This window comes from Hylobates moloch, unplaced genomic scaffold (assembly GCF_009828535.3).
Source record: "Hylobates moloch isolate HMO894 unplaced genomic scaffold, HMol_V3 SCAFFOLD_14, whole genome shotgun sequence".
Classification (NCBI taxonomy): domain Eukaryota; kingdom Metazoa; phylum Chordata; class Mammalia; order Primates; family Hylobatidae; genus Hylobates; species Hylobates moloch.
The window spans coordinates 79,914,351-79,927,285 of NW_026652289.1; the positions used below are offsets into that span (position 1 = coordinate 79,914,351).

The 12,935-nt window shown below is 40.7% G+C and overlaps 1 protein-coding gene and 1 long non-coding RNA gene across 6 annotated transcripts in view; one reads left to right on the forward strand and one right to left on the reverse strand.

The window, feature by feature from the left end:
- The window catches only part of SLC12A6 (solute carrier family 12 member 6), a 109,472-nt gene that overhangs the window by 42,219 nt on the left and 54,318 nt on the right, over positions 1 to 12,935 (forward strand). The window lies entirely within an intron of this gene.
- Positions 1 to 12,935, reverse strand: part of LOC131381199 (uncharacterized) — a 37,122-nt gene that overhangs the window by 2,572 nt on the left and 21,615 nt on the right. The gene's annotated exons all lie outside the window — the stretch shown is intronic.

Here is a 12,935-nt window from a genome sequence, read left to right on the forward strand (position 1 = left end):
ACATGGCGAAACCCCCGTCTCTACTAAGAATACAAAAATTAGCCTGGCGTGGTGGTGGGTGCCTCTAATCCCACCTGCTCAGGAGGCTGAGGCAGGATAATTGCTTGAACCAGGGAGGTGGAGGTTGCAGTGAGCCGTGATCACACCACTGCACTCCAGCCTGGGTGACAGAGCAAGACTCCGTCTCAGGGTGGGGGTGGAGGGAAGTATTTAAATTAGCAGTGGACAAGAGACCTGTAAAAGAGTTGGGAGTGGGGCAATGACAGAGCTTTGAAAAGAGTATAGATATTGCTTCATAAGTATCTTTAAGCCAAAGTTGGAAATCACAGACTTATGCCTTATGTGTGTAATTTACACAAGAAAGAAAATGAATAAATTCAATCTGCATAGTTGTATCGCTTTCACAAAATGGTGAGTTAATATATATTTGCAAGTTTATATACTTTTACGTTGCAATATTAATGTATGAGCCATTTTTGTGTGTGTGTGATTCTCTATTTCAACGAACTTTTAAAATTACCTATCAGCCCTGGCTGGGCATGGTGGTTCACACCTCTAATCCCAACACTTTGGAGGCTGAGGCAGGAAGATCACTTGAGAACAGGAGTTTGTGGCCAGCCTGGGCAACATAGGGAGACCTTGTATCTACAAAAAAAACATTTTTTTTAATTAGCAAGGTGTGACGGCACATGCCTGTAGTCCCAGCTACTGGGAAGGCTTAGGCCAGAGGATTACTTGGGCCCAGGAGGTTTAGGCTGCAGTGAACTGAGATTGTGCCATTGTACTCCTGCCTGGGCCCCAGAGCGAGACTTTGTCTCAAAAAAATAAAATAGGCCAGGTGCGGTGGCTCATTCCTGTAATCGCAGCACTTTGGGAGGCCGAGGCAGACAGATCATCTGAGGTCAGGATTTCGAGACCAGCCTAGCCAACATGGTGAAACCCCGTCTCTACTAAAAATACAAAAATTAGCTCGATGTGGCAGTGGGCACCTGTAATCTCAGCTACTCGGGAGGGTGAGGCAGGAGAATTGCTTGAACCCGGGAGGTGGAGGTTGCAGTGATCTGAGATTGCGCCACTGCACTCCAGCCTGGGCAACAGAGTGAGACATTGTCTCAAAAATAAATTAATTAATTAAACAAAATAAAAACCTATCAGTCTTGACAGCAATGGATAGAATTACTTTTACTACATTTTACTAATTTCCATGTTTTACCTAATTGCTGTATCCTTAAAGCCATATCAAAACTCAATTAAGATTTTTTAAAAAACACGTATCTTAAGGAGTTGCTTCCAAGATCGCTGAATAGGAACAGCTCCAGTCTACAGCTCCCAGCAAGATCAACACAGAAGACGGCGGATTTCTGCATTTCCAACTGAGGTACCTAGTTCATCTCATTGGGACTGGTTGGACAGTGGGTGCAGCCCACGGAGGGCGAGCCGAAGCAGGGTGAGGTGTCGCTTCACCCAGGAAGCACAAGGGGTTGGGGGATTTCCCTTTCCTAGCCAAGGAAAGCCATGAGTGACTGTGCTTGGAGGAGTGGTACACTCCTGCCCAAATACTGTGCTTTTCCCCCAGTCTTCACAACCGTCAGACCAGGAGATCCCCTCCCGTGCCTAGCTCAGCGGGTCCCACACCCACGGAGCCTTGCTTGCTGCTAGCACAGCAGTCTGAGATCGACCTGGGACACAGGAGCTTGGCGGAGCAAGGGGCGTCTGCCATTGGTGAGGCTTGAGTAGACAGTTCTGTGCTCACAGTGTAAACAAAGTGGCAGGGAACCTCGAACTGGACAGAGCACACCACAGCTCAGCGAGGCCTACTGCTTCTCTAGATTCCGCCTCTGGGGGCAGGGCATATCTGAACAAAAGGCAGCAGACAGCTTCTCCAGACTTAAACGTCCCTCCTGGACAGCTCTGAAGAGAGCAGTGGTTCTCTCAGCATGACGTTTGAGCTCTAAGTACGGACAGACTGCCTCCTTAAGTGGTTCCCTGACCCCTGTGTAGCCTGACTGGGAGACACCTCCCAGTAGGGGCCGACAGACACCTCATACAGGCAGGTTCCCCTCTGAGATGAAGCTTCCAGATGAAGGATCAGGCAGCAATATTTGCTGTTCTGCAGCCTCCGCTGGTGATACCCAGGCAAACAGGCTCTAGAGTGGACCTCCAGTAAACTCCAACAGACCTGCAGCTGACGGGCCTGTCTGTTAGAAGGAAAACTAACAAACAGAAAGGAATAGCATCAACATCAACAAAAAGGACATCCACACCAAAACCCCATCTGTAGGTCACCAACATCAAAGACTAAAGGTAGATAAAACCACAAAGATGGGGAGAAACCAGAGCATAAAGGCTAAAATATTCCAAAAACCAGAATGCCTTTTCTTCTCCAAAGGAACACAACTCCTCACCAGCAAGGGAACAAAACTGCATGGAGAATGAGTTTGACAGGTTGACAGAAGTAGGCTTCAGAAGGTCGGTAATAACAAAACTTCTCCAAGCTAAAGAAGCATGTTCTCACCCATTGCAAGGCAGCTAAAATCTTTGAAAAAAGGTAGGACAAATGGTTAACTAGAATAGCCAGTGTAGAGAAGAGCTTAAATGACACGATGGTTCTGAAAACCACAGTACAAGAACTTCATGAAGGATACACAAGCTTCAATAGCCGATTCCATCAAGCGGAAGAAAGGATATCAGTGATTGAAGATCAAATTAATGAAATAAAGTGAGAAGACAAGATTAGAGAAAAAAGAGTGAAAAGAAACAAACAGAGCCTCCAAGAAATATGGTACTATGTGAAAAGTCCAAATCTACGTTTGATTGGTGTACCTGAAAGTGACGGGGAGAATCAAACCAAGTTAGAAAACACTCTTCAGGATATTATTCAGGATAACTTCCCCAACCTAGCAAGGCAGGCCAACATTCAAATTCAGGAAATACAGAGAACACCACAAAGATACTCCTCAAAAAGAGTAACCCCAAGACACTTAATTGTCAGATTCACCAAGGTTGAAATGAAGGGAAAAATGTTAAGGGCTGCCAGAGAGAAAGGTCAGGTTACCCACAAAGGGAAGCCCATCAGACTAACAGCGCATCTCTCAGCAGAAACCCTGCAAGCCAGAAGAGAGTGGGGGCCAACATTCAACATTCTGAAAGAAAAGAATTTTCAACCCAGAATTTCATATCCAGCCAAACTAAGCTTCATAAGTGAAGGAGAAATAAAATCCTTTACAGACAAGCAAATGCTGAGAGATTTTGTCACCACCAAGTCTGTCTTAGAAGGGCTCCTGAAGGAAGCACTAAACATGGATAGGAACAACACTGCAACAACATACCAAATTGTAAAGGCCGTTGATGCTATGAAGAAACTACATCAATTAACAGATGAAATAATGAGCTAGCATCATAATGACAGGATCAAATTCACACATAACAATTATTAACCTTAAATGTAAATAGGCTAAGTGCCCCAATTAAAAGACACAGACTGGCAAATTGGATAAAGAGTCAAGACCTATCAGTGTGCTGTATTCAGGAGACCCATCTCACATGCAAAGACACACATAGGCTCAAATAAAGGGATGGAGGAAGATCTACCAAGGAAATGGAAAGCAAAAATAAATAAATAAATAAATCAGGGCTTGCAATCCTGGTCTGTGATGAAACAGACTTTAAACCAACAAAGATCAAAAGAGACATTTACATAATGGTAAAGGAATCAATTCAACAAGAAGAGCTAACTATCCTAAATATATATGCACCCAATACAGGAGCACCCAGATTCATAAAGCAAGTTCTTGGAGACCTACAAAGAGACTTAGACTCCCACACAGTAACAATGGGAGACTTTAACAGCCCACTGTCAATATTAGATCAATGAGACAGAAAATTAACAAGGATATCCAGGAATTGAACTCAGCTCTGCACCAAGTGAGCCTAATAGATATCTACAGAACTCTCCACCCCAAATCAACAGAATATACATTCTTCTCAGCACCACATAGCACTTATTCTAAAATTGACCATGTAATTGAAAGTAAAGCACTCCTCAGCAAATGTAAAAGAAACAGAAATCACAACAAACTCTCTCTCAGACCACAGTGCAATCAAATTAGAACTCAGGATTAATGAACTCACTCAACCACGCAACTACATGGAAAATGAACAACCTGCTCCTGAATGACTACTGGGTAAATAACGAAATGAAGGCAGAAATAAAGATGTTCTTTGAAACCAGTGACAACGAAGACATAACATACCAGAATCTCTGGACACATTTAAAGCAGTGTGTAGAGGGAAATTTGTAGCACTAAATGCCCACAAGAGAAAGCAGGAGAGATCTAAAATCAACACCCTAACATCACAATTGAAAGAACTAGCGAAACAAGAGCAGACAAATTCAAAAGCTAGCAGAAGGCAAGAAATAACTAAGATCAGAACAGAAATGAAGGAGATAGACAAAATCCCTTCAAAAAATCAATGAATCCAGGAGCTGGTTTTTTTTAAAAGATCAACAAAATAGACTGCTAGCAAGACTAATAAAGAAGAAAAGAGAGAAGAATCAAATAGGCACAATAAAAAATGATAAAGGGGATATCACCAGCTATCCCACAGAAATACAAACTACCATCAGAGAATACTATAAACACCTCTATGCAAATAAACTAGAAAATCTAGAAGAAATGGATAAATTCCTGGATACATACACCCTCCCAAGACTAAACCAGGAAGAAGTTGAATCTCTGAATAGACCAGTAACAGGTTCTGAAATTGAGGCAATAATTAATAGCCTACCAATCTAAAAAAGTCCAGGACCAGACGGATTCACAGCCAAATTCTACCAGAGGTACAAAGAAGAGCTGATAATATTCCTTCTGAAACTATTCCAATTAATAGAAAAAGAGGGAATCCTCCCTAACTCATTTTATGAGGCCAGCATCATCCTGATACCAAAGCCCAACAGAGACACAACAAAACAAGAGAATTTTAGACCAATATCCCTGTTGAACATCAATGCAAAAATCCTCAGTAAAATACTGGCAAACCGAATCCAGCAGCACGTCAAAAAGCTTATCCACCATGAACAAGTGGGCTTCATCCCTGGGATGCAAGGCTGGTTCAACATAGCAAATCAATAAACGTAATCCAACATATAAACAGAACCAAAGACAAAAACCACATGATTATCTCAACAGATGCAGAAAAGGCCTTCAACAAAATTCAACAGCCTTTCATGGTAAAAACTCTCAATAAACTAGGTATTGATGGAACAATCTCAAAATAATAAGAGCTATTCATGTCAAACCCATAGCCAGTATCATACTGAATGGGCAAAAACTGGAAGCATTCCCTTTGAAAACCAGGACAAGACAAGGATGCCCTCTAGAACTAGAAATACCATTTGACCCAGCAATCCCATTACTGGGCATGTACCCAAAGGATTATAAATCATTTTACGATAAAGACACATGCACATGTTTATTGCGGCACTATTCACAATAGGAAAGACTTGGAACCAACCCAAATGTCCATCAGTGATAGACTGGATAAAGCAAATGTGGCACATATATATCATGGAATACTATGCAGCTAAAAAAGGATGAGTTCATGTCCTTTGCAGGGACATGGATGAAGCTGGAAACATCATTCTCAGCAAACTGTCACAAGATCAGAAAATCAAACACCACATGTTCTCACTCATAAGTGGGAGTTGAACAATGAGAACACATGGATACAGGGAGGGGAACATCACACACCAGGGCCTGGGGGTAGGGGAGGGATAACATTAGGAGAAATACCTAATGTAGATGACGGGTTGATGGGTGCAGCAAACCACCATGGCACATGTATACCTGTATAACAAAACTGCAGATTCTGTACATGTAACCCAGAACTTTAAATAAAAAAAATATTTTGTGGATTAGTTTAAGTTGCAATAATTTATGAATATAAATTTTTTTTTTAGAGATAGAATCTTTTTTCTAGTTTATGCTCACTGCAACCTCCGCCTGCCAGGTTCAAGCGATTCTCCTGCCTCAGCCTCCCAAGCAGCTGGGATTACAGGCACCTGTCACCACACCCAGCTAATTTTTTGTATTTTTAGTAGAGATGGGGTTTCACCATGCTGGCCAGTCTGGTCTCAAACTCCTGACCTCAAGTAATCCACCCACCTCACCCTCCCAAAGTGCTGGGATTACAGGCGTGAGCCACCGTGCCTGGCCAGGGAAATTTAAAAAATGGAAAATGGAGCTCTCCTTTTAGACTTATGAATGCTATTAATGAAGACCACAGTGTATTTGCCAAAAGCCTATGGAGTCAAATACAATCTTTTAAATTGTGGCTTAAAAAAATAGCATAAGGCCAGGCATGGTGGCTCATGCCTGTAATCCCAACACTTTGGGAGGCTGAGGTGGGCAGATCACTTGAGATGAGGAGTTTAAGGCCAGCCTGGACAATATGGTGAAACCCCATCTCTACTAAAAATACAAAAAAATTAGTTGAGCGTGGTGGCACGTGCCTGTAATCCTAGCTACTCGGGAGGCTGAGGCGGGAGAATTGCTTGAACCTGGGAGGCGGCGGTTGCAGTGAACTGAGATCATGCTACCGCACTCCAGCCTGGGTGTCAGAGCAAGACCGTTTAAAAAAAAAAAAAGCAATAAAACTTAGCGTCTTAATCATTTTTTAGTGTATAGTTCAGTAGTGTTGAGTATTTTCATTGTTGTGCAGATCTCCAGAACTTTTTCATTTTGCAAAACTGAACTTCTATACCCAGTGAACAACTCTCCATTTTCCACTCCCTACCACCCCCTGTTAACCACCATTCTGTTTTCTGTTTGTACTAATTTGACTCCTTTAGATAACTAATATAAGTGGAATCATATGGTATTTGCCTTTGTATGACTAGCTTATTTGATTTAGTGTATTGCTGTCAAGATTCATCCATGTTGTAACGTGTCTGAATTTCCTTCCTTTTTAAAGGTTGAATAATATTCCATTGTGTGTGTGTGTGTGTGTGTATATATATATATATATATATATAGAGAGAGAGAGAGAGAGAGAGAGAGAGCACATTTTATTTATTCATCCATCAGTGGACATCTGGATTGCTTCCACCTCTTTAAATGAATTCTTTGTTACTACCATTTGGTGGGTACATGGAGACCTCACACCTAATTTAAAAACCCATCCCACTGGTTTTCCACTACACAGGATTCCCTACTAAGATGGCTTGGGGAAAAAAAAAAAAACCATCAAAAGCACTGTGCCTTTAATTAGATTGATAGCTCTTTGTCAGTCTCCAACTCAGTAAATGGTAAATGGCATCTCTGTTCATCTAATTGCTGTGGAAATATCTTTGACTCTTTTCTTTCTCTCCCGCCCTGTAGCCAATCATCAGCATGCCAATCTTGTCAGTCCCTCCTTTGAAACATACCTAGGCTAGTCAACATATCCAGCATCTGACTGCTTCTCATTACCTCCAGTACTTCTGATCTGATCCATACTACCATTATCTTTTCTTGGGCCACTGTAAAAGCCTTCTAACTTTTCTCAGTTTATTTGCTTGGCCCCTGCAATCTGCTTATTCCAGACTATAGCTGTTGTGATCATGTTAAAACAAATCAAAACCTTTCAATGGCTTCTTGTCTCACAGTAAAAACAAAAATCCTGACTATATCCTACAAGGCTGCACATGATCTGTGTTTCCTCCTCCAACATCTATATCCATCTCTTATTCCATACTCCGTCACTTTCAACTTGCTTATTCTGTCTGATAATCCGGTCTCCTTGCTGCCATTCGTCAAACATGTCAACACATACCTGCTTCGCTTAGCACTAACTGCTCTTCCTGCAGATATTTGTATGGTTAGATATCTTCAATTTTCTGCTCAGATATCATGTTATGTGAGAGGCCTTTCAGACTGAGTAAGTGTGCACACAAACCACTCTCCCACTAGTCCTCTGTATTCTTTTACTCAGCTTTTTTGTTTGTTTTATAGCTTACTGTTGTTGACATAGGTTACTGGTTGGTCTTTTCTTCACTAAAATTTAAGCTCCTTGATGGCAGGGATTTTGTTACTACATTTCTAGTAATTAGAATAGTGTTTCACATGTAGAAGGTTCTCAGAAAATATTTACTGAATACATGAATGAAAGAGCTACAGATCTGAAAGTAACATGGGCCAGGCACGGTGGCTCATGCCTGTAATCTCAGCACTTTGGGAGGCCGAGGCAGGTGGATCACAAGGTCAGGAGTTCAAGACTAGCCTGGCCAACATGCTGAAACCCTGTCTCTACTAAAAATACAAAAATTAGCTGGGCATGGTGGCGGGTGCCTGTAATCCCAGATACTCGGGAGGCTGAGGCAGGAGAATCGCTTGAACCTGGGAGGCAGAGGTTGCAGTGAGCCGAGATGGCGCCCGCCTAGGCAACAGAGCAGGACTCCGTCTCAAAAAGAAAAGAAAGAAAGAAAGTAATATGGACATTACCTTTGAAGACTAGCCCATGAGCTCTCTTTCCGCAAGATATCATCAACCTGCCTACCTCCATCAGCTTCACTACAGCCATTATCATGTCTTTCTGTGGTTTCTTCAGTAAACTTCTAATTCGTTTCCCCATTTCTGTTCTTGGTCTCCCCTACAATCCATTCTCAAACCAGCAGCCTGCATTTTTAAAAAATTATGCTGGCCAGGTATGGTGGCTCACACCTGTAATCCTCGGAGGCTGAGGCAGGAGAATTGCCTGAGCCCAGGAGTTTGAGACTGAGACCAGCATGAGCACCATAGGGAGATCCTGTCTCCATAAAAAAATAAAAAAAATTAGCTGGGTGTAGTGGCACATGACTGTGATCCCAGCTACTAGGAGGCTGAGGCAGGAAGATCACTTGAGCCTGGGAGGTTGAGGCTGTAGTGAGCCATGATTGCACCACTGCACTCCAGCTTGATGTCAGCGCAAGACCCTGTTTCAAAAAAAAAAAAAAATGCTAACCTTTCAATTGTTTTATGTCATTTTCAGAGTAAAATTCACACTCCTTACTATAGTGTGTTACACTACAAGATGTAGTGCCTACCTAATTTACCCTCTTTTTAAAAAAAAAACACTTTGTTACTCACTATGCTTTAGCTACATTAATATTTCCTAAATATACCAAGCTGATTCCCATCTTAGGGTCTTTTCACAGCTATGCCTCTGCCCTGATCAGTCTTTTCAGGATCCTCATATGTCTGGCTCCTTTTCATGCAAGTCTCACCTTAAGGGTTACCTCCTCAGAAAGGTCCTGATAGTCCACCCAATAAAAAATAGCCTCTCTAATCACCCTTCTTTATTTTCTTTATAACACCATAAGCTGAAATTATCTTGATTATTAATTCTCTTTTCTATTTTTTTTTAATTTTTTTTTTTGAGACAGAGTTTCACTCTTGTCACCCAGGTTGGAGTGCAATGGTGCAATCTCTGGTCACTGCAACCTCTGCCTCCTAGGTTCAAGCGATTCTCTAGCCTCAGCCTCCCAAGCAGCTGGGATTACAGGTGCCCACCACCATGCCTGGCTGATTTTTGTATTTTTAGTAGATACCGGGTTTCACCATGTTGGCCAGGCTGGTCTTGAACTTCCGACCTCAGGTGATCCACCCACCTTGGCCTCCCAAAGTGCTGGGATTACAGGCGTGAGCCACCGTGCCCAGCTGTTAATTTTCTTTTCTTATTGATGTTCCCATATCTGCATGACAAAAGGAACTTTTTCTTATTTACCTTCTATCCCTAGCACATGGAAAAATGACTGGGACTTAGTAGTCACTCAAATATTTAAACAGAAGAATGGTTGAATGAATGAAGTTTTATAGTAGCCATCTGAGGCACTTGGTAAAACTACAGAATCTCAGCCTCCTCCCATAAAATTGAGTCATTAGGGTTAGTTATGTGACCCAGAAATTTGTAGTTTAACAAATACCCCATGACTGTTTTAACCAGACAAATTTTGAAAATACTGACTTAATGGAAATAGTGCTGAGTGAATGAATGAGTGAGTGAGTGATCATAGCTCATTGCAGCCTTGAACTTCTGGGCTCTAGTATCCTCTCACTTCAGCCTCCTGAGTAGCTGAGACGACAGGCACACGCCACCACACCCAGCTAATTTTATTTCTTTTTAAGAGATGGGGTCTTGCTATCTTGCCCAGGCTGGCCTCAAGCTTCTGGCCTCAGGTAATCCTCCAGCTTCAGCCTCCTGAGTAGCTAGAATTACAGACTTGAAGCACTGTGCCCAGCCAGGGAGTTATCTTTTAACCTTAGTATATTGATAGGAGTTAGTTCAACGTTTCCCAAAGTGTGTATCATAGGACACTAATTATACAAGGTATTTGATACAAAATGAATAATCTTTTCTGATGTGTTTAGGAATGCTGAATATTCTTCTTTTGGAGATTAGCTAGGCAGTCATTAGCATTTTGAGGGGTATGAGAAATTACACTTTAGAGCAGTCTACTTATCTATTAAATAGATTTGACAAGTCTACTTACAATCCCTGCCCCAAACTGTTTCTCGCCAAATCCCTATTAATATACTAAGGAATATGTACTTATGCACTAAGGACTATACACTGTACATAAAGTAGAGTACGTGGTTCCATGCTACTATCACAGCTTATTCTGTTCACGGTTAACTGTCTACACAAGCCACTATGTAGCAGATGGTGTGGATTAAAGTACACATTTTAGCTTAATGATCTTTAGCTATTTTTTTTTTTTTGGCATATGTAGGCTCTATATATCTTTTTTAAACTATATTTTTATTAAAAATTAAAATAAGGATTTTTGTCCTTTATGAGGTAGTGTAGAAACATAAAGAATTAACTTTTTGTATGCACTGGTTTACATTGCCATCTTATTGCTTAATTACTTTGCCTAACATTGCCTACTATTTTTTATTTATTTATTTATTTATTTATTTTTGAGACAGAATGTTGCTCTGTCACCAGGCTGGAGTGCAGTGGCACGATCTTGGCTCACTGCAACCTCTGCCTCCTGGGTTCAAGCGATTCTCCTGCCTCAGCCTCCCAAGTGGCTGGGACTACAGGCATGCACCACCATGCCCAGTTAATTTTTTGTATTTTACTAGAGATGGGGTTTCACCATGTTGGCCAGGATGGTCTCAATCTCCTGACCTCGTGATCCACCTGCCTCGGCCTCCTAAAGTGCTGGGATTACAGGTGTGAGCCACTGCACCCAGCCTACTCATTTATTTAAGCCTCATTAATCTCATGTTAGTTTTTCTACGTCTATCTAGTTCATTGCTATAAATTTAGAATATATTATGTAAAGACGATGGGCTTTTCAGATTTTGACTTAGTTCAACTTGTTTTCCCACCAAGATGAGAGCCTACCCATATAGAGAGGCAGAATCTAATAAATGTGAATGTTAGAGTAATTGTCTTTGGTTCCATCTTTTTTTCAATACCTATTAAAGTATAGTGATCAGATCAGTGTAAGTAGTATATCCATTGTCTCAATCATTTATCATTACTTTGTATTAGAAACATTCAATATCCTCCTCCCAGCTATTTGAGGCTAATATATTATTATTAACCGTAGTCATCCTTCAATAGTGTAGAATACTAGACTTACTCTTTTTTTATCTAGCTATAATTTTGTATCCTTTAACAAATCTCTTCCTATCCCCCTGCCCTCCGCCGATACCCATGCCCTTCTCACCCTCAGGTATCATCTGTTCTAATTTTTACATCTATGAGATCAACTTTTTTTTTCTGGCTCTCACATATGAATGAGAACATGTGGTGTTTAGCTTTCTGTTCCTGACTTATTTCACTTAACATAATGTCCTTCAGTTCCATCCACGTTGCTGTGAATGGTAGGATTTTATTCTTTTTTATAGCTGAATAGTATTCCTTTGTATATACATACCACATTTTCTTTATCCATTCATCTGTTTTTGGACACCCAGGTTGAGTCCATATCTTGGCTACTGTGAATAGTGCTGCAATAAACATGCAGTGCAGGTGTCTCTTTGATGCACTAATTTTACTAATTTCCTTTGCTTTGTATAAATGCTCAGTGGTGGGGTTGCTGGATCATATGGTAGTTCTAGTTGTACTTTTCTTGAGTACTCTCCATACTCTTCTCCGTAGTGGCTATACTAGTTTACATCCCCAAATTCGGTTCCATCTTTAACTATCTTAGTTTAATTCTGAGTTGGAATCGTTTCTTTTGATGATGATGACGCTTTGGTTTTTTTAAAAACTGGGAGTTAAGAAAGCTAGAAATGCCTTACATGTTAAGACTAGTCATTTCAGGTGTTTGTTTTCCTGAAACAACTTTTGTGGTATGTCTAGATAATACAGCCAGTAGCATAATAGTCTTAATTCTGATGTATATGCGCTTGGTCATGCCCACTTCTTTATCTAAAGAATTGGGCAACAATTTCTGCTGTTGGTGTGTTATTTAATTATATTACTGATTCTAGATTTAATAAAGACTAAAACCTTCTACCCTGTGTTTTAGCTACCATATACCAGCTAGCCTTTATTTGCTTCAAATTATCTGCCAATGGTGGTAAATGAAGTGATTCTCAAAGGAAATTTTGTTCAAAATAGTCTCAAAGACTATTGCTATTGGCAAACTAAGGAAAATAATAAAGCTCTTCAGAAAAACTTGACAGAGGCAGTTTTGCAAGTGAGTACCACCCACAATCATTTCACTCTATCTCCATTCTCCCAGGTGCATGGCAGGAAACTAAAATCTTCATTCTTACTATTTACCCAAGATAAGTTAAATATATTGAGCAAGTGCTTATTTGTAAAACTACCATATCATTACTGTTACAAGGAAATATTTTCAGTTCATTTTTATGATTACATCTACCTATTTTTAATAGGTATATAGTTTGTTTCTATTTTTTATTTGATCTATCATTTTGACTTACAGGGTATCT